General features: G+C 35.9%; 1 protein-coding gene across 4 annotated transcripts in view; it reads left to right on the forward strand.

Annotated features, from left to right (window-relative positions):
• Nucleotides 1-21,950, forward strand: part of LOC123870097 (solute carrier family 12 member 6) — a 346,267-nt gene that overhangs the window by 271,711 nt on the left and 52,606 nt on the right. The window lies entirely within an intron of this gene.

A 21,950-nucleotide genomic window follows, 5' to 3' on the forward strand; every position in this document is an offset into this window, starting at 1 on the left:
TTTGCCCCGCCAAAAAGTACTTTCTAACGGCTTATTTGAAAGGGGCTTTAATTAGCTGGTATATACCTACCTGGCTCTTTGAAGTGCCCTACAAAAAATAAAAACCCTCCTATAGAGCCTCACTTTAATTAAACCAAACAATTTCAAATGTGACGGGTGACAAAATGGTAAAAATGGGTTTATAGAACCGACTTAAACCACTTTAGAGATTTTAGAACAAATTAAGTAATAACTTAATTTATAGTTAAACTTTACCATTTGTCTAAACATATACATGTACATATAGATAGTTTATCTTTTCTGTTCTTAGTACAATATTCATCCACATCACACTAATATTATAAAGGCGAAAGTTTGTATGTGTGTGTGTGTGTGTGTGTGTGTGTATGTTTGTTACTCTTTCACGCAAAAACTACTGGACGGATTGGGCTAAAATTTAGAATGGAGATAGATTATACTCTGGATTAGCACATAGGCTACTTTTTATCCCGGAAAATCAAAGAGTTCCCACGGGATTTTAAAAAAACTACATCAGCGCGAACGAAGTCGCGGGCATCAGCTAGTCTTTTTATAAATCAACCACACTATTATCGTCAATCTATACTAATAAATAAAATTGGAGTGTCTGTCTGTAATTTCGAAGTAACTACCTGATATTAAGGTCATAATATGGTTATTTGAACGATACTATAACTGAATCACACGTTTTTAAAATTTTTGTCTGTCTGTCTGTCTGTCTGTCTGTTTTAAAAGGCTAATCTTGGGAACGGCTGAACCGATTTTGACGGGATTTTCACAGATAAGTAGAGAATTGACCAGGGAGTAACATAGGCTACTTTTTTAACCGACTTTCAAAAAGGGAGTTGTGTTTTTCTACCTATGTACACTGAAATCTCCGAGATTTCTGAACCGATTTGCGTCATTTCTTTTTTAATCAATAGAGGAACTTTGCGACATTGTTTCATAAAAAATTTGGAGTCCAACTCCTCAATCCTGATGCTGCAGGGGATCTGACCAATCCACGCGGGCGAAGCTGCGGGCATCAGCTAGTACATAATAAAGTAGGGAACATACATTCGTCACACCGTTTAAAAGTGCTGATCTTGATAAATGATAAACGAGTTATCCGAGTTATCACCAATATATTGTTATATATGTCTAAGAAGGTTTCATCATCTCAACCTATCCCGCCAGCCCACTACTAAGAACGAGCATCCTATTTATACTGAGGAATATTAAATGATTCTTCTGGTTAACCGACGCTGGCCCAGATCGGTAGCTGGTCTAGAACGATCGCTTTGAGATTTAATAGTCATACATATTTATTTATCGCAACCGCAACCGCAACGCTAAATCGCTTTTCCGATAGGCTGGTCACTAGCCACGGCGGAGGCCCCACCAGACAAAACCAGAGACAATTTTTTTTTTAATTATAAATATCCAAATTGCCCCTGCCGAGCATCGAAGCTGGGAGCTTACAAGATCACGGCGCTCACCGCACCACACGAATGGATGGAGGTTTGGGAAGAGAAAAATATTTTTGTTCAAAGTTTATGGCCGTAATGACTGTCATCGTCCATAAAGATGGCGCGCTAAAAATAAAATTAGAAAGGCAATTTCAAGGGCACATAATATTTTCCCCTTTGGAGAGACGGTCTGTAAATATTTACGCAATTTTCCATTCCGGAATCAGATCAAAAAAATGTAGCGCAAAGGAAGACGAACAAACTCAATTATACATAATATATTTGCGCGTATTTCCCCTGTGTAAAGGCAGACGAGGCAATCTTATTGTTTCCAAATTTCACGAAGACTTGCTCACGTTATTTCACATGCAGATAAGGAGTAAAATACAAAACTATTATATATAAAAAGAAGTACAATTTGTAAGTTTGTTTGTAGGGGATAATCTCTGGAACTACTGAACCGATTTTGAAAATTCTTTCACCTGTAGAAAGCTACATTATTCTTCAGTAACATAGACTATATTTTATTTTCAAAAAAAATTGAGATCTCCACGAAACATGTAATAAGTTACCCGTGCGGGCCGGGACTATAAAAATATAGGTATTTAAATAATTATGTACCTACGTTTTGTACAAAAACGTGAAGCACGTTAAGTGGGCCATAAGTGAACAATTCTATATAATGCCCGCGACTTCTTTTTAAAAACCTGTGGGTAGCCTATAATACGAGTATATCCGTCTCCTTTTTTTTGGATGCAAGCGTTCTCTGTACCAAAAACATAATGCCCGCTTTTTAAGGTTTTTCGAATTCTGTAACTCTTTTATTTTCCGAGACAAAAAGTAGCCTATGTCCTTCGCCGAGCTGCAAGCTGTCTGTGCGAAATTACGTCAAAATCGGTTGAACGAATGGGTCTTAAGAGGGTTCTCTCCGTCACTCGTTTCATACAATCGTAGTTCCAATTTCATTTGAATATTAAGCAACCAAAGTCCATGAAATTTTGCAGACATATTCTAGAAACTAATATCTATGTCTATGGTTTTCCAGGTTTCTGTTAAAATATTCGGTTTCAAAGTTACGCGGTCTTAAAAATTTACATACAAATCTTTGAGCCCCTGTAATTTTAAAACTACATATTTTTAGAAAAATCTAAAACACCACAGACACAGATATTAGTTTCTAGAATATTTCTGCAAAATTTCATGGACTTTGGTTGCTTAATATTCAAATGAAATTGGAACTACGATTGTATGAAACGAGTGACGGAGAGAGCCCTGTTAAAAATCTAGCACACAGACAGATAGACACCTTGTTATGGCACATTTAAATATATCTAATATTTCTACGTACTTTTCTACTATGGTGGATGGTACTTTTCTAGTAGATTAATAGGTAGATACCTATTTTATATTGCAATCTAATAATAATCTCCGGTTGGGAGGTGAACGTTATTTCCCAAGGCGCAGCCTACATGAGCTTTGGCAACTTATGTTTTACCGGTAATGAGTTTCATATAGGTACCAAGGTATTTTTACGCGTACGATACTTTCGTCCTTATGTATCTGTTTATCTGAGTGTCTGTTTGTGGCATCATAGCTCCTAAATTAATGAACCGATTTTAATTTAGTTTTTTTTTGTTTAAAAGGTAGCTTGATCGAGAGTGTTCTTAGCTATAATCCAAGAAAATCGGTTCAGCCGTTTGAAAGTTATCAGCTCTTTCCTAGTTACTGTAACCTTCACTTGTCGGGGTTGTTATAAATTTTTAATTTACACTTGTAAAATATCAAAGAAGAAAGTTTATTACAAAGTTTACACGCATTCATGTTTTTTTCGCTAAAGTCATTGCTAACTATGGCGTTACAGCGCAAAATATGCAATTTCCAGTACCTATTAACTAAATGAATTTCCTATCCAAACAGAATAAGCAATTTAATTTCCGGCGTATGACTAAGCAATTTGACTTTCAAAGCTTGTCCGGAAGAGACGTTTTATGAGCGAGTATTAGATACTTCGTCCATTTTCAAGTAATGTCCGACCTCCATCTACCTTTAAAGCTCAGCCCACACTGCGAGCTAAGCTAGCTTAGCTTAACTTAGCTTCGGCCTCCTTTTTAAAACCTTTTTATTACGTTGCTTGCATGTGCTTGGGCGTATGTTATCATCCTGTCGAAATTGGTAACTGATACTGGCCCAGTGCGGATTGGCAGACTTCACATTAGGTATGTGAAGTCTGCCAATCCGCAACCAAACCAACCTTTGAAAACATTCGAACTATCTCAAAAGGAATGCTTTTTACAAAAATCTTTTTAATACTAGATTCAAAAAGATTTTTTTAATATTAACTATCTGAATCTATGATCTGAATATCTACCATATAGATATCACGACAGTATAATATACTGTACAGTAACCCTGACAAATGTCAACGGTTAACAGGCTTAAACTCATCCGACCGATCTGACGACCTCAGCTCAAACACACAAAATTAATATTGACACGATTTCCATGAATATTGGCTTTACAAATTGGTAAATTCGATAGCGTGTTTAATTTTTTTTTTCTTTTTTTTTTTTTTTCCGCGCGATAACTTTGATTTCCCTAGATAATAAGTAGCAGCCATTGTCCAGCTGCTCAATTGTGGGAAAACTGCATCAATCATTATTACAATCGCAATCGTTGTGATTGGCTGAATTTATGGTATTCTTGTTGCAGCAACAATACATTGTAGCCAATAGTGAGCGAGCATCAACCAATCAGAGGTGGCGATCGTGACATTATAGCTGTTATTCTACCACAATCGAGCCGCTGCTGGTCTAACTATACCCATGCAAAAAATCACGTCAATCCTTTGCTCCGTTGCGACGTGATTGAAGGACAAACCAACAAGCAAACACACTTTGACATGTATAACATAGGAAGTGATTTAGGGTAATGACAGGTATTATGTAGATTCAAAAAAAACTAAATATCTACTAGATAGATATCACAATATACCCATATACAGTCCCTATGTCAATTGTCAACCCTGAAATGTCAACGGTTAACATGCTTAAGTTCATCGGACCGAGCTGACGACCTCAGCTCAAACTCCAACATACAAAATTAATATCGACACGATTTCCATGAATATTGGTTTTACAAATTGGGAAATTCGATAGCGCGTTTAAAATTTTATTGCAGCGCTAAATTAAAATCGCGCGTGATGTCAATTTTGTGTAATATAATAACGCAAAGCTGTACCAAAATTAATCCAATCATGGCTTTATATCTTGTAATATTTTGACAGCGATCGACCTGTTGATGTCAATAAACTTGATGAGTTTTGAGTAAAAAATATTTATATTGTGTTGTGAGATAAACATAACCATCATAATGATCAACCCATCGCCAACATAGGGCTCTTCTCAGAATGAGAAGCGTTTGGTCCACCTTCTTTTTAACCCCCGACCCAAAAAGAGGGGTGTTATAAGTTTGACGTGTGTATCTGTGTATCTGTGTGTCTGTGTATCTGTGTATCTGTGTATCTGTCTGTGGCATCGTAGCGCCTAAACGAATGAACCGAATTTAATTTACTTTTTTTTGGTTTGAAAGGTGGCTTGATCGAGAGTGTTCTTAGCTATAATCCAAAAAAATTGGTTCAGCCGTTTAAATGTTATCAGCTATTTTCTAGTTTTCTTGTAGAAAAGAAGGTTAGATAACCCTTAGGTTCATAATATTCAAGTGTCAATTGACAAATGTCAAGCTGTCAAGATGGACGTTGCCTAGATATACATAATAATTATTTATTTGAAAATGATTTGTCGGGGGTGTTGAAAATTTTTAATTTACACTTGTAAATATACTTTAACAAGTGCTGTAAGTCGATGTAAAGCACCAGTGACTAAATCTTATCTTCCAACGCGGAGCTTGGCATTCATGCTGCCTTGCGACAAATTGCTTCAATTGGCTCTTCCGAGATTTGCCGGTCCAGAGATCATAGTGGCTATATTAGAAAGTTTTTCTATTGATGGCTTATACATATTATTATAGTGGAGTCAATGAAGCATTTTCGTAGGAAGTCCTCAGAAACAGCTCAGATTTTGATTTTATTTCAATTTTTGTTTTTTTTTTTAATATTACTTAAAATCAGAAACCTTTTGAAGCGGGGAAATATTTTTTAAACTATATTATGTATATCTAGGTAAACATGGCGTCCAGTAAAACGTTACGGTCACTTTGACAGGTTGGAGAGGAGGTCAAATTCTATTAATGGACTCTAAATACCTACAGGCAAAAAGGACCCGTTTTTGAGATTGATCATTTTGTATTTTTCATAACACAACGATTCGGTGACACTCCCTTTCCGAGTCGAAGTGCGTGCTATGGCCTTAACTCTTCTAGGTTAAATAGAAAAACAAAAGACACGAACAAAAGAAATATTATTTTATATCTTAAAATTCAGGAGTCAAAGTTTTATAATATTATTTTTGCCACCTCTGCCAAGAAGGAAGAGCCAGATGTCAGTAAAATTCAAGTTAAGTCGTAGCCCAAAAGCCTCCTCTAACGGCCAATATTTTGTATTTCTAACTTAATTAAATTCTTTGGACGTTGCCGCGGATCCAAAACTTTAAGCCCTTTGTAGGGTTCCGCACCCGAACGGTGCCAACGGGACTTGCCTATTACTAAACCTCCGCTGTCCGCCCGTCTTAGACCCGTATTCACAAACGTTACTATGGGGTCTCATAGTGCGCTCGAACGCACAGTGTAGGTTCCACCAATCGGATTACTGTATCACGTCAATTTACAATAATCTGATTGGTAGAACCTACACTATGCGTTCAAGCCACAGTGGTCTGTGGTTCAAGCGCACTGTGAGACCTCATACTAATGATTATGAATACGGCCGTTCGTGTGTCAGCGAGCTGCAACTCATGCACCGTAATAGGTAAAAAAAATTTTTTCTCTCTCGTCTGGCTTTACACCATCGATGTATATGGATTAGTCTTTCCCATACAATTCCGTCCGCAAAAATACGCTTGAATCTTACGTCATCGTCATTGACAAAGTCAAGAGACTTTTGCAATTTCTCTTGACTTTTTGAGCGCGTTTTTTATCTTCGAAGGGCCCATCCATAATATACATCGATGCTTTACACTGATTAGCCAATGTCAAGTTTGTAGTTATGTACAAGTTATGGAAACTATCTAGGTAAAATTTTCACAGCGTGTATTTCTGTTGCCGCTATAGTGACAAATAATAAAAATTTCAAAATGGCCGTCATGCCAATAAAAAAAATTAAAAGTAGGTACATAGTGTTATATCTTGTAGATAGTACGGAACCCTTCGTGTACAAGTCTGACTCGCACTTAACCGTTTTTTGTACATCACCGTCGGACAAGTTGATTGGTACTGAAACACAAAACCAGATAGATAACTGAAGTTTTTAAAAGTATTTTTAGTCGCTCCTATTATCACCTCGCGTCTTGTGTCCGTGATGTTAAAGAGCTGCGACCTTTCATTTTATTCGTGTGTGGCTTCGATCAACGAGGGTTCGTCTTTTATGCATAACCTCAATTTGATTTCAGCTCTTGAAATACGAATGTGCTACGAATTCTAAGTGGGTACCATAAAATTCTCCAGGCTTTTATTATTATCTTACAATAATCATACCAAAATAATCTTTGACAGTTGTTGTTAATTATGTTAACATGGTTTTACATTTTTACTGTTAAGGACATGCCTGTATGGACATTTATGCTAATCCTAACCCTAATAATACTTGTTATAAACGTTTGAATGTTCCTTATACCACACAACAATGACCGAACTGGTCTGGCTGAATTGGCTGAACTTTTTTGATTTTCAGGACAAGAAAATCAAAAAAGTTCCCGTTTCTAAAAAAACCTATATCCACGCGGAAGAGCCTGCGGGCCTCATCTAGTGCCTACTCATATAATACGAAGAATTCTCAGTATAATCTGCAATCACCTAAAATTGTTTATATATCCTCTACAAAAATGACACAAAACAAATTATTCTAATAAGAAAATTTCCAATAAGTTTTCCGCGCTCGCTTGCGTAATGTGCATTTTTTAATTAGCTTAATGCTGGAATATATCTACCTATTATACGAAATTACAATAAAATGAACTGTTACCTTAAAACTCGGTTTGCGGCTTGGTTAGTTAAAACTTTGCCATAATAATAAAACCAGCAGTAAAAAGTTTGCCTTAAGTACGTTCCTCAGAAAGCATCCGAAAATAGGTGTAAGGCGTCGATCTTACAGTATCAGAGTTTTAAAGTTAGAACGAAATGAACTCAGAACTCCATAACCAAGACAAGTCTCTGACTGGGCTTGCCTCTCTGCTGGTGTACCTCAAGGCGGTGTACTATCCCCTCTTCTCTTCTCAATTTTCATCAATGAAATCACCAAAATTCTTACTTCTAACTACCACCTATATGCAGACGATCTGCAGCTCTATAGGCATGCAACATTGTCAGACTTGGATACAGAGATAACTGCTTTGAACGCAGATCTAGTTGCCATCAAAAATTGGGCTGACTCTTTTGGTTTATTAGTTAACCCTAATAAATCTCAGGTTATGATTATTGGAAGTAGGCCGCTAAGAAATCGTATTAACTTCAATGATTTGCCTTTGGTTTCTTATGATGGCACACCCGTTGCTTACACATTCACAGCAAAAAACCTAGGGTTGACTATGGATGGCAACCTCGCTTGGGCAGCACATATAAATCAGCTTAGTAAACGTTTGCATTATTCGATCCATTCCTTGAAGAGACTGCAGAATTTTCTTCCGCTACGTACCAAAATCATGCTAACACATTCTCTGTTGCTTCCAATTCTCGACTATGCTGATGTGTGCTACTTAGACGCCACTGAGGAGCTACTTGACAAACTCGATCGGCTTCAGAATCTGTGCATACGGTTTATATACGGACTGCGCAAATTCGATCACATTTCCGACTACCGTCGTCAGCTAAAATGGCTCCCTATTCGCTTTCGCCACAATTTGCATATTTTGACTGTTCTATACAATGTTCTCAATACCTCTTCCCCTGGTTATCTGCGAGAGCGATTTCAATTCTCGCTCCCTCCTACTAGGCCTATGCGGTCTTGTGTCTCAAAAAATCCTCTCGTCACTCCCCATTGTAACACAATCTTCTACAGCAAATCTTTCACCGTACTAGCCACCCATCTTTGGAACTCACTTCCTGAGAATATTAGAGAGAATTGCCGCTCAGTACAGTCATTCAAATACAGAGTGAAGCAGTATTACCTATCATTACAATAGAGTATTTTATTATATTTTATATATATTATATTTATTCGTATTTTATTATATTATGCATAACTATTTATTATTATATTATTATTGTATGTATTTTATTTTGGTATTTATTGGAAGATATTTGTGTAAATATTATTGTGTAGCACTTGTATTAACCATTTTATAAATCTAGTACCATGGGACCTATTCCACGTATTTATGCACCTTACTCACAACCTGCACGGGGAAGCTGGAAGAAATCTCTGTTTAGAGATAAGCATTTCCTTTGTACATAGCTTAATTTATCTTAACTTTGTAACTACAATTTTGGTACATGAAAAATAAATATAAATATATATACAAGTTTTAGTGAACGAACATTTTTTAAATCTCGCGAGAACCTTTTGTTTTCACGAGATAAAAGTATCTTATACCCTTCTTTAGATAACCTAGTTGAAATATTATATTGAGTGGTTGGGGCGTAAAATTTAAAATAGCCTAAAAAGTTATGTAGTCCGAGTTTTAACGTTTTCGTCAAGAAACTAATGAAAATACAATATTATGATGGATACGGTACGGACGTCAAAGTGTCTAAGTACAAAAATATCCGCTCAACCACATCGATGGCTCAACCACTATCGGGAGTAGGTATATTTGTCATATAAATAAGTGATTCATGTAATTTATAGATAACATTTTATGAAAAAGATAGGTACATTTTAAAATGGTATATTTTTAAGCACTTAAGTATATTTTTTTTGTTCTGCTCTAAACAAAAGTCAGATTTTGTGATGTGATTCACTAGATATCTTTTCCCAAAGAAGGCATATGTACTTTATCGAAGTTATGAAAAGACATCAAAGAAATGCGTTGACGTCATTTACGCACAATGATCGCCTCTGAGCGGGGCCTTAAGTAGGGCCGACCGTCCTCACTGCATATTTTATCGACACCTCGTTTGCACAGAATATTAAAGCAATGCGTTTATATTTAAAATTTAAACTCGATCATAATATCATAAATTTTAATTCACCATTTTCATGCTTTTGCACTAACGACTTGGATTAGCTCAGTAAGAACTGCTGATGCCGGCGACTTCGTCCGCGTGGAGTTAGGTTTTATGGATTTAGGTTTATAAACCGCGGCAACTCTTTGATTTTCCAGGATTAAAAAACTTTATGCTACTTTCCATATTTAAATACATATATCCATGTGAATAATCACGAGGATCTGTTGCTACGTGAATAGGCATGAAAAACGGCATGCCATTCCGCAGGAACCATTTGTTTTCCCGAGATAAAAAGTAGCCCATGCTAAGTCCTTTACTATACCTAGCCATGTAAAAATTACGTACATCGATCCGTTGTTCTATCGCGACATGATTAAAGGTTTGCTTTTCATAAATCAACAAACCAATAAACAAACACTTTTACATCGGTACCAATACTCGTACCTATCATAAATGCGAAAGTGTGTTTTTTGTTCGATTGTTAGCTTATTAGCTTGTTGGTTTGTCCTTCAATCACGTCGTAACGGAACAACAGAACGACGCGATTTTTTGCATGGGTATTGTTCAAGACCTTGACAGTGACATAGGCCACTTTTTATCAATTTTTTTTATTAAGTACCTAAATCCTCGCGGACGAAGTCGGGAGCATCATCTAGTTTATAATAATTATATAATATTGGAAGGGATGAGTAGTGATAGCACAGGATAGCACGAATTATTTCGCTATGTGACCGTTCTTTATTTGCCACAGCGCGTCATAGGCGTTTTTTAAAGTGCCATAACACGAATTTCGCGATGTATTTACTAACGGGATTGAAGCGCCATTGGTACTTAAATTACATAACAGCACTCTTAAATGAAAAAAGGTTAAGTATATTAATAATAATAAGTTTCTTTATTAGGGTAAAAACCCAAAAAAAAATATACAAAAAATGAAATAATATTATATAATAATAATAATATTATTTAAATTAATCAAAGTCTTAATTAAACTACATACTTCACAAATTCCTACGTTGCATTTCGGCGTGAAATTTGGTATATTATTCTGCTTAATATAATTTCATACTCAGCAAATTTAATACATTTGTATAAAATTAAGCGTAGGTACCTATACTCCATTAGTTTAACATAATTTGGGGCACCTAGCTGTTGAAAATTCACCCTTAATCAAAATAACTGCTTATAAGCTAAAGCCTTGCGAAAGCGTACTAAATTAGCCTTTGACGTGCCATTATGCAAATCAGGTTTATATTTTGAGCAGGTTTTGAGTAATGAAAATTGTACGAGAGTAAAACGTCTTAAGAAAATAAAATATACAAAATCTGAATTGTCTGAAACTGCTATGTACCTACTATATTTCGACATCGCGCACGTTTTCGTCCATATAAAGGTTTTTAGAAATTCCGTGGGAACTCTAAGACAAAAGTAGGGTATGTTCCGTCCGCGGAATGTAAACTAACTTTTTACCCGTCAAAATCAATAAAACGGATGGGCTATGAAAAGCTAGCAGGCAACGACCGACAGACACACTTTCGTATTTATAATATTAGTAAAACTAAGTGTGGATATGGATTTCGATCTAAATCTTTGACTTCAAAAACATTATCATTATTGTAATACATAGTCGAAAACACAAAACCGCTAACTGCAATGACATCCATAACATGAAAAAGGTATAACTCATTTACATACTGTAAGGTTATTTTTAAAAATTGATTTGAGTTGTCAAAAATAATATAAAATTATTAATTTATCTAATGCAGGTAGTTTGATAAAATCGATATTTGGCTCATTCGATGTCATACAATCTGTTACTAGGAGGCCGACAAGATTGAACTTGCATAAATACGGGTGTTTCGAAGGTTTTAATTCAGTCTCCTTCCGAGATTCGGAGCGATATCGCATATTTTCGGTATTTGGATTGTGAACTGAATAATTAGATGTTGTGATAGCAATCACGCTCTAATTAAATTATTTATTTTGGCATTAGTTTGTTTAGATTAAAACTCTCGGATAACCTCTACACATTGAACCTGATGTTTTTTGTGTTGGTTTGAGAGGACATTCCAATAATTCGATAAAAATATTTAAATAATACCTGCTTTTCTGAGTGACGCCAATAATTCAGAAGCGGGACGTGTCTCACGTTGTCTTAATTTTGCTTTGGTATCTTTTTGTAAACAACCCACATTTGATTAAAATTTTTATTGAGTTTGATTTGGTGATTAAAATTTTTAGTTTTTTTTTAAGAATTTAGTCTTTTGTGAAGTGGAAAGTAATTTGCAATAAGTGGTTCAGATTTTGTATACATCGAATGAGAAGTTAGTCGTTTGGATTTATTGTTGGCTTGATATTAAAACTGAGAGTTCGGCAGTTCAAGGGTAGGTTTTAATGATTTGACGAAGGGCAGGATAGCCCATGATTTGGATTTGACTTAGGGCAAGGAAGCCCGCGACTGACATGACAAGATTGATTAGAAACACGAGGACGTGTTAAATTCAGGACGGCCGAACTGTAAGGTTATTTTCAAAAATTGATTTGAGTTGTCAAAAATAATATAAAATTATTAATTTATCTAATGCAGGTAGTTTGATAAAATCGATATTTGGCTCATTCGATGTCATACAATCTGTTACTAGGAGGCCGACAAGATTGAACTTGCATAAATACGGGTGTTTCGAAGGTTTTAATTCAGTCTCCTTCCGAGATTCGGAGCGATATCGCATATTTTCGGTATTTGGATTGTGAACTGAATAATTAGATGTTGTGATAGCAATCACGCTCTAATTAAATTATTTATTTTGGCATTAGTTTGTTTAGATTAAAACTCTCGGATAACCTCTACACATTGAACCTGATGTTTTTTGTGTTGGTTTGAGAGGACATTCCAATAATTCGATAAAAATATTTAAATAATACCTGCTTTTCTGAGTGACGCCAATAATACGATATTACAAAACCAATTATTTGTATGGAACAAGTGTAGCAAGAAAACGTAAGATACCTACCATTTCACTTAGGTACATGTTTATTTTACTTGTGTAAAGCGTTGGGAACATTTAACCGACAATCTTCAGTCCTATCCCGAGGCGTAGATATTACAAGTCTTTCGCGTCGCAGAACGCTTGAATCTAACGATCATCTTGTATCTTGTAATATTCTTTGATCTAGCACTTCTATACCTATGTATGAAAGGATGAAATGAATGAGTGACAACACAGTTCACGGCGGTTAGGAAACTTCTAACAGAACGTCTAGGCTTCGACGTCACTGGCAGACGTGAAATGTTAGTACATTTGACGAAGGTAGCCATATGGTAGCCCTATTTTTAACCACCGACCCAAAAGAGGGGTGTTATAAGTTTGACGTGTGTATCTGCGTATCTGTCTGTGGCATTGTACATACTATCGAACATCGTAGTTACTGTAACCTTCACTTGTCGGGGGTGTTATAAATTATTAATTTACACTTGTTCTATGATTTCACGTCACCATAGCCCAATATTTGGCATATCGTCGATTCAGGATCAAACCGAGAGTTCACTCTGGTGACACACCAACGTAAAACGTATACTCAAGGCAAGAAACTAAATGGCCAGGTCAGCCAGTATCGAATATTGAACTCTTAGAAACTGCTTATTTCAGCAGCCCGGTTTAAGAGGGTGCCTTTGTCTCTATACAATCAGTTACTGACATCGAGAATTATATGCGTACTGTTTGAATTTTTTATCTACTACTGACACTATCTTTATTTACCTACTCCTCACAAGTATATTTATTTACCAATACTTTTATTGACTTTACTTACAAAAACGTCAAGTGTGACTTGAACTCCGCCCCGAAAGGATTCCGTAGGTACCGCATATCTAACATTAAACAACCAGCAATCCAGAGGGGCTACCCAGTTGTGTTTAAGTTGAAACCTTTTTTTATTGGTCTCGTAATGATTTCAAACAGAATTTGAAGTAGGTCCCTCCTTGAAATATGTTAAATGCTATATATTTTTTTTATTTCAAACAGAATTTAAAATAAGTACCTCTTTGAAATATGTTAAATGGTATGCATATATTTTTTTTACAAACTTGAATCTTCAAGAACAGTTGAAATTACAGACTGCACGTTTAGTATTTATTTCAATTATATACCTATCATCTCATCCTATTTCAAAAAGGGCCTTGACTCACTTACTTGAATGAATTAAACACGGACATAGACAGTCAGCAAAGTGATCTTATAAGGATTTCGTTTTGTACAGCGTACGCAACCCTGAATGAAGTACAACTACACTGCTCTCAGAACAAATATATATATCAGAAAACTTTCCTAAGTGTTGGCGGTGTTGGCACAGTGAAAAGGATTCTTTTTTTATCCTCTTAGCAGTTTCTGTTGGCACTAGCCGACGTCTGCTACTCGTATGTGTAAGATGTCGTTAACAAAAGTGTTAGGGCACTTATATGTTTGTTAATATAGGAATGTGTGAATGCATAGGTAGCTCTCGTTTGGACAGATATAAAGAGTAGCTATAAAGTTAATCTAATACATATTTAGGTAAAGATAACCGTCGCAAGTATAACTTAAATACCTTTAAAGCTAGAGTGAATAGGCATCTTTGAGGCAAGCACGCTTTAACCTAGGCCTCATCATTGCTTTTTAAGAATGATTGTCGTCGAGTACAAGCCTATCACGCACAAAAAGTCTGAGAAAAGTTTAAGTGTAAATTTAAAAAAAAAATAGGTAACCAAAGCCGCATTTTATCATCATTATCATTCATTCATAGTTCATTGCTGAACTATCCCCTTCCCAAAGAGCACCACCACACTCGTACCTTCCTTATCCAGCCACTTCTCACCACCCTCTTTATATCGTCGGTTCATCTTGCTAGAGGGTGCCTCACACTACGATTACTTGTTAGTGGTCTCCGCCCTAGAACTTTCCGGCTCCAACGGCCATCCGTCAAACGGCAAGACTGCCGCTTCAACTTGCTGATCTTTTGGGCTATGTCAATGACCGTGGTTCTCCAGCGGATCTCTTCATTTCAATTAATCTTTAAATTCTTGAGAGATACTCCTAAATTCCTAACTTACCCTCTTCCATAGCTCGCTAAGCGACAAAGTGAAGCTATTACCAAGATTGGAAAAAAGTGGTTTTTAGGAACACAAATTCTGGCTACAGGCTTAAAGTTGTCTATAAAATAGGATTAAAAAACATGTTAAAAACATATATACTTACTTTAAATATTTGTGATTTGTTTAAAACAATGTCAACCCTGGCTATAAGTAAGCCGTACTTACACAATAATATAATTAATTTGAATTGTGTCGTAGCCTCGTGGCGGAACATAATAACATATTCTCGTCACTGTAGATTTTTCACGAGGCAGAAAATTCGAATTTGCGGCTACAATATTTTTTCCGTGTGCAGCAGCGTAAATATTTTCACGACATGCATTTCAATAAGTACACAACGTAAAACTAATTACATGTTATATAATATTATTATTAATAATTTAATACATTATTATTTATTTAATAATATAACTTATTCGTACTGTAAGGTGATTGTAACGTAAGGGCGTCTTTCACAGCACAATAATCCCCAAAACATAATAATATACGGAACAATTTTCAACACAACATGAAGAAATATTGACTCGATTAATTCTCAAACTACGAAGCGGAAACGTTGGAACACGTTTTTTGGTAGGTACACGTACCCAGAAGCTAGATACATATATTGAGTTTATTGCTTACGGTAAATATTGAAGTTTATCGTACAGTTTTTCATAATGTCGCAATAGAAAACATTTTTTAGTGCTCTGTGCCTGAAAAGAAAAAATGGAAAACTTATAAATTCACCTCGGTGCCCGCCGCAGCCGTTTTATTTAGAAAATATTGAAACTGTAAATCAGAACAATTTTACAAGTACCTATTCTTTTACCGGTTCTGCGTAAGTCAGTAGTACAAGATGAATAAGTGGTATTTCAAAAACATTATGAAGTTACTATACCATTTCTCCAAAAAATACCATTTAGATATTTACAAAAAAAATTGCTCTAAAATTCGCTCATCCATTAACTCCTATACAACACAAGAGATGTCATTTAAAACATAAGGACCGGCGCACATATGGCGGAGCGCAGCGCAGAGCATGCCCGTGAAGTTTTCTAATCGCGTGAATTTGTACCAGATAATGCGCGAGCACGCGCGGGACTGCGCGTGGATGCGCAAGTGTCCGCACGGATGCACAATTGATTTTAGATAGATAGATAGATAGATAGAAACTCTTTATTGCACACAAAAACACATATAAGGATAACAACACAGTAAGAAGAAAACAGAAAAAAACGATTGTGTGCAAAGGCGGCCTTATTGCTTGGAGCAATCTCTACCAGGCAACCTTTACTGAAAGGAGAAGTTCTAGGAAGGAGGTTGGATAGTAGTAGTTTAGATACTATTTCAATGAGAATATTGTCGATAATATTTTGACTGTGAAAAATGCTCTGCACTGCGCTTCGCCATGTGCCCCGGCCCTTAGAAAGATTGCGATCTCTGAAGGTCTACACCAGAATAAAATTTTCGACCAAGATAAATTATTATTATTAAAGTTGAACCTTACGGTGGTGAAGGATACAATTCGCTCGCATTACAACTTTGTTATGGTTTTTGGTTCAGGGTTACGATATATAGCATTTTTAAGTACGGAACACAGATTGTCTGTCTGTCTGTCGTGTCTGTCAAGAAAGCTTTAAGGGTACCTACTTCCCCTCGATCTAGAATCATGAAATTTGGCAGGAAAAATCCGAAAATCTATTAAAATGTACTTAATAAAAAAAATCATTTTTTAATTTCCTAAATCACATATAGTAGATGGCGCTGTCCATCATTAACTTGCAGTGTTCTACATAAAAGTGTAATCTACAAAAAGGTATATCTTTACGATGGTACGGAACCTTCCGTGTGCGAGTCCGACTCGCGCTTGACCGGTTTTTCTTTACGACTCGTGTAGAAGCCAACACGAACTCGTCTACAAATCTCGCTGTAACGTTCGCAATATATTTGCTAGACGTGAAGCGATAAGCAGCGTACTTTGCCGAGATGATGTTATTAAGCTCCGTGAGTGAGAAACTTGAGATTTCCCTTTTGTTTGATATTTGCCATGAAAAGCTCTTGTACTCTCTGGTAAAAGTGATCGATTGATCTTGCCACTTTTCGCAAGTATAATACTTACTACTTTCTAAAATGAAATTTGGTCAAGTATAGAGATAAACTTAATATCAAAAAAGTTAGTCGACATCACAGGAGACCAAAGAGCTGGCAGCTACCTCAGACAACGAATTAGTCTAGCCATTCAAAGGGGGAACGCTGCCAGTATCTTCGGAACCTTGCCTAAAGGGACATCCTTCAATAATTTATTTTATTTATCATATTAAACTTAATTTAAATGTCAACCAAATCATTTAACTAGACATGGTATTTTCCAATAAATACAATATTATCTACAAAATATAATAAAACGTACCGTACCATAATGGAATCGGAGAATATGTCATTTATATTTATTTCTCCCATGTAAGGGCAGGCGAGGGAATTTTATTGTTCCCGAACTTGCCCCGGCTCGAGCGGACGTGATTAGAGCAGTAATCGCCAGGTTTATTGCAGTGAAAACGCGTCGAGAGAAGAATGCTTCACTAGAATATGAAATACCTAATAAAGAACTGCGCAGTCCAATTTTCAGCAATGCTTTCGACGATTGCTCAACTGCCGTCTTGCCGTCCACACGTACGCGCTTACTGCGCAAACTAGCTTGTCAAGGAAGCGCAGGTAAGACAGAGCATATAGCTGGAGCTTTAGGCTGAAATCTATGGAACGTACTTTGGCTTTGCTCAGGCTCAAGTTTTAGTTAAAACAAAACAGAATTCTGCCTTTGATATAACGCTGTCTCGTTTTTAAGACGGAGCATATAGCCGGAGCTTTCGGCTGAAATCTATGGAACGTACTTTGACTTTGCTCAGGCTCAAGTGTTAGATAAAACGACACAGAATTCTGCTTGTGTTATAACGCTGTCTCGTTTTAAAAGTGACTTAAACCTGAGCAAAGTCAAAGATCGCTTTATAGATATCAACTAAAGCACTCAGTAGACAATCAACGGAGAGGACCATGCTCGAAGCGTTCCGTCTTTGATCCGAATCCGTCATCAGAGATCCAGAGAAAAATTATAACCGACATGCGAGTCATGAAGCTGAAATTGCAAAGAGTCGGATACAGCTCAAACCAACGCTATTAGGCTGAAATCTATAAAGCGCACTTTGACTTTGCTCTGACTTAAGATTGAGTTAAAACGAGACAGATTTATGTGAGAGATATAGCTCTGTCTCGTTTTAACTCTGTCTTAAGTCTAAGCAAAGGCAGAGCGCGCTCTATAGATCTCACCCTTAGATCCGAGCCCAAACTGCTGGAATGACCACCACATACCGGAAACCGCAGCATGTTGAGTAATTTCATTCGGGGGCAGTCAATCTCAAGCGAATCGCTGGGAATTGCTGGAAACAAGACCGTACCTATTCTAAGAAAAATGAGGACAGTCTTATATCGACATTCGCAATCGGGTTTAAAGTAAAATGAAGAATTTCAGCTAGGTATTATTTCGTCTTTACAACGTACGAAAAGGACTCCTTTGAACCGAACATGATAAAGCAACTAAAACCCGACTGAATTAGTTCTCCTCTCAATAAACGCTGAAATAATAGTCTTTCTGACGCTTGGTATTTTAATGTCGTACTATATTTATATTTTAGCACTCAGAATTTTCTTCTCTCCTATTTGATAACCCACTCGAACCTATCCTAACAAAAAAAGTTAAAGACTCCCTGCCCCCACTTTTTTGGATATACCATCCGTCATACTAATTTTGTTTTTCTAAAATGTAGTCTATGTCACCCGGACTACAAGCCTACAAGCCCTAATTCGCACGACGTTAAAAAAGCGTTGCGTTAAAACCCAGCGTTGCGCTGAAAATACAAAGTGCGCGTTAAAAAAACGTTGACGTGTGAACAGATACTTGGAAATGCATTTGTTCTATTTGAACGCTTTTTAACGGACGGACGTTTAAAAAGCTCTCGTGCGAATAAGGCCTAATAACATACCGATTGGCACCTCATTCATCAATATCAACTCATTAGTTTAGGCGCTAGGATTGACCATACAATAAAAACACATATGTATGCATACGTACACTACATATTATATACACTCACATGCTACTAAAATCATAACCCTTCCTTTTGGTATTGCTGTAGTCGGGTATAAATACATCACCATCTTTAGAAAGTTTATTTCTTAGTTATTTATTTATTTATTTATTTATTTATTTATTTATTTATTTATTTATTTATTTATTAATAGGACACCAGAAAATTATAATATTAATACATTCTTAAATCTATATACACACACATTTTTAAATATATAACTTATTAATTAGGTGTCACAACTTGTGCCAAAAGAAATAAAAAATAATCACATCACATCACAATATCACAATATCACAATCACAATCACAATATAATATTATAAAGGCGAAAGTTTGTATGTGTGTGTGTGTGTGTGTATGTTTGTTACTCCTTCACGCAAAAACTACTGGACGGATTTGGCTGAAATTTGGAATGGAGATAGATAATATCCTGGATTAGCACATAGGCTACTTTTTATCCCGGAAAATCAAAGAGTTTCCACGGGATTTCAAAAAACCTAAATCCACGCGGGTGAAGTCGCGGGCATCGGCTAGTTATTACTAAACAATAAAAAAGTTTACAATGTACAAAACTTATGCCTTAAAATAAAGTAAAATAAAAATACCAACTAGTTATTAATGAACAAATGGTGAAAATTGACTAAAAGTAATGTGTAATAATAATATGTGTAATATTTATAACTGAGATGATTATTTTTCAATTTCCGGCGAAAAAAGATGTGAGATTTGGGGATCTATCACTTCAAAAGAGAGTCGATGTAGGTATATGCTTAAAATGCACTTTGTCCTGTATCTACAGCAAAGAGCTTGGTCGCTATGAGCAACACCGATTCGTAGAAATAAATGTTAATTACATGTAACATAAACAGTACTGTACCTATTAGGTAGGCAGAATGCCCAGCTCGGGAGACTAAATAATATTTACCCACAAACACTCTGGATCGTTCGGGTGTTTAATGATTGCCTAACCTTTATAGGTCACAGCGTCCCCTAATGTGTAATCACTACCTACTATTTGTATCATTGGTACAGCGAATAATATATACGAGTATATCGTGTATGTTTGAATAATACATAATAATATATAATACAATTCCATTTGTTTCAGGTATTATGGCGAATCGGTAGAGTTTTGTAGAAGCAATGATGTGCTTAAGTAATGTAAGTAACTAGGTAATAAATGAAACGCTATAGGTAATAATATTCTTAAAATTAAAACACACGAAAATATTTCCCGTACGTGTAGTCTGTTTCTTATAGCATTAAAACTTGGTAGATACCGAACTCTAGGTACTATTTGTGAGTTCAAATTTATTAAATTTCATATTAATATCTCAACTCACTACAGAGCACTGGTCTACTCTCAGAATGAGATGGGATTAAGCCATAGTCCACTGTCCACCACGCTGGTCAAGTGCAAATTGGCAAACTTCACACACTTTTGAAAACAACTCCATAAAAATATATACATTTCTTCAATTTAAAAAGATTTATTCAAAACGTTTCCTTTGATAAATTATCATACCAAATCGCCATCAATTGCACTACCGTATCAAAATGTAAATTACGGTGCCTACTTCGCGGGCTCTGAGAGAGCTACGTCCACCCGGCACCCGTTGTGACCCAAATGTCACCAGACAGCATGATTTCAAAAGCTTCTCACTAGAAATGGACCATATTGCACTAGGTAGCATGTGTGAAAAATCACATGCTGCGAAAAATAACGAAGCAAAATCTTACGAAATCTGAAAATTATTACATTAATCCTCCTCTTGTGTGCGATAGCAATGTGCGAATTTCTCTGAAATTCGCACATTGCTATCGAGCCGAGCTAAAACGCTAAAGAGTGTGCGAGCGATAACACTCGAATCGCTTAGTGTTAAAATTTAGAGACAGAAAAGTGTTTAATTTAACGTAACAAACAGTAGGTAAGTGCGAAAAAAGTGACTGTAAGTGCATCTAATTCACTTTCCGTGAAAGGGCCTTGATTATAATTTTGATCTTGATTATAATTCCTAGTTAAGTGAATGTAGTTACGATCGTTTATGCAACATTAATAATCACTTTCGTGACAAATCGCTTGTACAAAGACAAAAAATGTTTCACTAAATGAAAATTATGGAAAAGTAGCAATAATGCCCATCTCTACTTCTCAGCCCTCTTGTAAATCCCACTGTCATCCGATCTTGCTTGATAGAGCTGCTCTTTTGTTTTGCTCATTGTATGATTTTTGAAGAGTCGACATAAGTCGCTACCAGAGTGAACTCTCTGCTATGTAGCAACTGTGTTGACTCATCAAACTCAAACACACAATGTTATATTATTGTGTATTACTTTAATGTCTGATGGGTTTTTATGTATTTATTCTTCATTTAACAGAAAAATAAATAAGTACATTTTACAGCTTAACATCCTGAAATTCCCAGAAGTGTGTGAACGATAAGTTACACAAGCAGCTAATTAATAATGAACTCTTAATACAAATCAGGAGAATGTACGTTTCAGATCAGAAACTGAAGTTAAAAGTATAATAATAATGAACAATAAGTATTTTTATGGCAATTTATATATATTTATATATATTTTGAGTTGTAACAGTTTGAGCTGATCAGGGGTGCGATATATTAAATTGTATAGTTTCATTTTATTTCGTACTGAAATTATTATTATATAAACTGCATAAAGCTTAGTAATTGGACTAGACCATTCATTGCGTTATTCATTAGTTATGAAAGACATGTCTCTAGTCTCATTATATGCAATAAACAGTCCAACAATAAGCAAGTAACTGGCTATTACTACGGTCTCTATGTAAGTATTCTTCTCCCTACAATGGCTTCTAAGCCGACTGAGACTGAGTAATCGTGATTTTGTCGGAGCCGATTATTTCTCAAGGAAATCCTTATCTAACATTTCCTATTCATGTATGGATCTATTATTCTAGCAAAACAGTGTTACA

The sequence above is a fragment of the Maniola jurtina genome, chromosome 2 (genome assembly GCF_905333055.1).
Source record: "Maniola jurtina chromosome 2, ilManJurt1.1, whole genome shotgun sequence".
In the NCBI taxonomy this organism is placed as follows: domain Eukaryota; kingdom Metazoa; phylum Arthropoda; class Insecta; order Lepidoptera; family Nymphalidae; genus Maniola; species Maniola jurtina.